A 4006-nucleotide genomic window follows, 5' to 3' on the forward strand; every position below is an offset into this window, starting at 1 on the left:
CTGCTATCCCGTTTCTGTTCTCCGCTGAGGTCTGTTCCTTCATTTCCTGAAACCCGACTTCTTATGTGTTCTGCTACTTGTCAGCTGCATGTGTAACTATGACCTTGCTCTCTGTGTAAAAAGGACCTTTAGAGAAAGGTGCCAGGATGAAATCCTGCCCCAGCTTCCTTGTCAAGGAGTATTTCCTGGTTCAAGTTTGCTCCCATCTGGCAATGTCATGTCACCTTTCAGAAGCTGATGTACTGAGACTCTTGTGACAGAGGGCTCTTCTAGTCATACAAGTCTTACTTACCCTTGATTATCTGATGCCCCCACCCTTTGCCCTCCTTAACAATCCTTTGCCCTCAGCCTGGGTGTCTTGGAAACTACCACACTGGCGGTTTTTCCCTAAAAAGTTAAATAGAAAGGACCTTTTCCCCATTGGTAATTTTGATTTATAGTTTGATTTATTAGATTATCCCAGAGTTTGAAGCAGACTATAAACCACAAAGGTTCTTCAGTACCCAGATTGATTTCCTATGAGGAAAGAGAAAAGTTGGCATCGCCAGTCCAACTAAGCTGCACAAAGTAAATTATAAGTTGTCGAATTTTGATTTATTTAAGCACAGAAAAAGTCTACATGATTTGAAAGAATAACCTTCAAACAGAAAAATATGATGGGAACAAAATTATTCAGATGGAAAGGAAAGCTTGGACTTTTCATAACCATAAATTCTCAAAAGACAGGTGGAAGTCTATGACCTAGGAAGGAACCCTACAGCCAGTGAACTAGGCTAATTTAAAGGCAAAACAAAACCCTTTCCTGCCTAGCCATGGAAAGCACTACTATGCAGTGGGTTCCCGGTATGCGTATGCTTGAGGTATGTTTGAGTGTGTCCCCCAAGGGCCTTGCGCCGCAATAGATATGAAGCCTGTCTCTTTAAAGGGCGGGGCTTAGTGGAAAGTGATTAGGCCATAGAGCAGCACCTGTGAGAGAGATCAAGGAGGTTCTTCTGGGAGTGAGTAGCTACAAGGTGAGACCTCCCCATGCGCCCTCTTATGCCTCAGACATTTCTTTGCTTCCTGAAATATTACTGTACTATTTGGACACTGCGGCCCCAGATCTGAGTCAAATCTCCTTCTACGGCTCCTCTCACCAAGTTTTCTGTTGTAGCAACAGGAGGTGAACACACCTGCCTGGCCTGCACCATCTCACAAGGTCAACAAGCCAGACTGACCCACAGCAGCAGAACACAGTTCAGTCACAGATTAGTCCCTGCGGGCATCTCGGCTCCCAGTCACCAGCATCAGGGAACCCAAGCCGTACGCGCTTCAGCTTTCTGGGTCCTTCCTTTCCCTGTTTGGGTGGGCCGTGGGCTCTCTGTTGACTGTAGTGCCGAGATAAGTGCCTGCAATGTTGCGCAGGGGAGCTGACCTCACAGCTGTTTACTCATGGGGCTGGCTCGGCCAGGCTCCAGCCTCTGATTGCTTGTTTGCATGGGCCGGTCCAGAACGTCCTATTTGGCAAGAACATTACTCATGCTATTCATCCCCCGACATGAATTCTGCCAGCATAGTGACCATATTTATGAGTTGGTACTGAACATTCCTTTCCATGTTGGTCCAATATTCCTCTAGTCTCCCATACCTCTTATTACAGAACCTTTTATTTATTTATTTTTCAGTTATAAATCTCCTTTCTTTCCTGTCTGTTACTTGTACCAAGACCAGAATTGAAGCTAGGCTTTTGCAGTGAAGTTAAGGAGAAAAGCAAATTTCATTTTAATAATCCATGACTTGCGGGAGAGAAGGAGGGGGAGGGAGAGAGGATGGAGCGATCCGGTGTATCTATTTTTCTCCTTAAGAGGAGGTGACAGGCGTTAGAGGTGATCTTGGCTTGAGGACATCGAACAAGAAACGCAACCCCTCCATCTTGCTGCATGATTTATGGTCCAGCATTGCCTCCTTCCTTCATAGTTCCTTTTTTTTTTTTTTTTTTTTGCACTCCTGTTCATGAGGAGATCAAATTTTCAGACAGAGTTAACCTGTTATCATCTCATTATAAGCAAATGAGAGGGATTTTGAATGCCTGAAGCCAGGGTAGAGGGAGTGTGTTTCCCTGTGGTGAAAATGGTTACCTGATTTCCGAGTGAGGCATCTTAAAAGGAAGAGTTGAGATTGGTCACTGCAGTGCAGGTTCCACAGCCTCTGTCCAGGAGCCCTGGCAGGAGGCTCAGGTCAGGAGTTCAGAAGCTGAATGTTTTCCCAAGGAGCAAATGCACTGCAGAGCATTCAACTGGGCAGCCCAGGTGGGGGGCAGGACGGGGGGGGGGTGCATTTCCCTGTGGTGAAATGGTTACCTGAAGCCTTTGCTTACAGAACTCAATTAAAGCATATGGTATCAACTTATTTCATTGCTACCCAACTTTTTAAAATTAAAAGTTGCTGACAGGAAGTGGCCTGGGAATTTCAGTGTTAAAAGGTTAATATAGGAATCAGAATGGCTAATTTCTTCAGCATATTACTCCAGGAACATGAGATAAAAGGAAAGAAATGAGAGGGAAGGTGGGCAGGGTTTTCCTTTCTCATCTATTTATGTCACTTGTTTTACTATTTCCACATTATTTTTCCTTTCTATTAACTAATTTATTTAATCACTTTACAGCCTGAAGCCTCTCCCTCACCCTTCCCAGTCCCACCTTCACACCTCCTCCCCCTTCCCCATTCTCCCCCCCCCACACACCCCATGGGTACCCACCCACCCTAACACATCAAGCCACAGCAGGACTAAAGGCATCTGCTCCCACTGAGGCCAGACTAGGCAGCCCAGCTATGTGAAAGAGATCCAAAGGCAGGCAACAGAGTCAGAGACAGCTCTTGCTCCTGTTGTTAGGGGACCCACATGAAAACCAAAGTGCACATCTGCTACATATGTGTAGGGGGCCTAGATCCGGCCCATGCATGCTCTCTGGCTGGTGGTTCAGTCTTTGTGAGCTCCCATGGGCCCCAGTTAGTTGATTGTGTAGGTCTTCTTCTTGTCCTTGACCTCTCTGGCTCCCTCAATCCTCCCACAACTCTTCCACATTATTTTTTAAGTAGAGTCTAATCATGATGGGGTTTGTAGTTAAATGGCTTGTTTGTTATGATTAATGCTGCACAGGTGATTAAATGGCAAGATCTTTGAGCAGCACCCACTCACATTTTGCTCTGTGCCTTCACTTCAGAGCACTCGGGAAAGATGAGTTTGTATGGAGGCATAAGAACGAGAGACACTGCGAGGATTTCCAGGAAAATCTCCGAAGCACACAGACAGCACCAGACAGAGCACATCCAAAGATGCTGGGGAAACAAACAAACCAAAAGAGTCTTCAGTTTTTCTCTAACACATAATGATTTTTTTAATATAATTTACTTTTGAATAAGTGATGATTTATAGAAAAATTAAAAAGCTATTATGTTTTCTATATATCCTGTATTCAGCGTCTCCTAAAGTAGTAACATCAAACATTAATGTAGTTCTATCTGTTTAAATGAGCAAACCAGTATGTATGTATGATTACTGGCGAAAGGGCATGTTTATCCGTGCTTCCTTCTCTTTAAATCAGTGACCTTCTGACTTCAGAGCCGCATCCACGCAGACATCACGTGTGTATTTGGTTATGTCCTCAGGCTGCGCATGACTGTGATAGCTTCTTTGACTTCTCTTGTTTTATAGCCATGGATAGTTTAAGGCAATTTGTTAGACAGTTTTCTTCTTTAACTGTATGTCCTGACATCATTTTTTTCTGTTTAGGCTGGAAGTTGGGGGGGGGGGTTACGGGTCTTTGGAGGAAGATCACAGAGGTAAAGGGTCATTCTCACTCATTTCTTCATGGTGCACACTAAACGGGCGGATGTTAAATGCTGAGTGTTGACCTTGATCTCCTAGGGGAAGCACCAGGATGTCTTTTTACAGTAGTTCACCACTTGAGTAACTGCCAAAGGAAAGACTTTTTATTTTTATTTGTTAATTAGTTTTATTTTTTTT

At 44.3% G+C, this 4006-nt stretch overlaps 1 long non-coding RNA gene across 1 annotated transcript; it reads left to right on the top strand.

Annotated features, from left to right (window-relative positions):
* Positions 1-951: 951 nt before the first annotated feature.
* LOC132649493 (uncharacterized) lies at positions 952-3445 on the top strand. The gene is made up of 2 exons (XR_009587947.1): positions 952-1013; positions 3204-3445. It is a non-coding gene; the product is annotated as an uncharacterized LOC132649493 (long non-coding RNA).
* Positions 3446-4006: the final 561 nt, after the last annotated feature.

Source organism: Meriones unguiculatus, chromosome 20 (genome assembly GCF_030254825.1).
Source record: "Meriones unguiculatus strain TT.TT164.6M chromosome 20, Bangor_MerUng_6.1, whole genome shotgun sequence".
Classification (NCBI taxonomy): Eukaryota; Metazoa; Chordata; class Mammalia; order Rodentia; family Muridae; genus Meriones; species Meriones unguiculatus.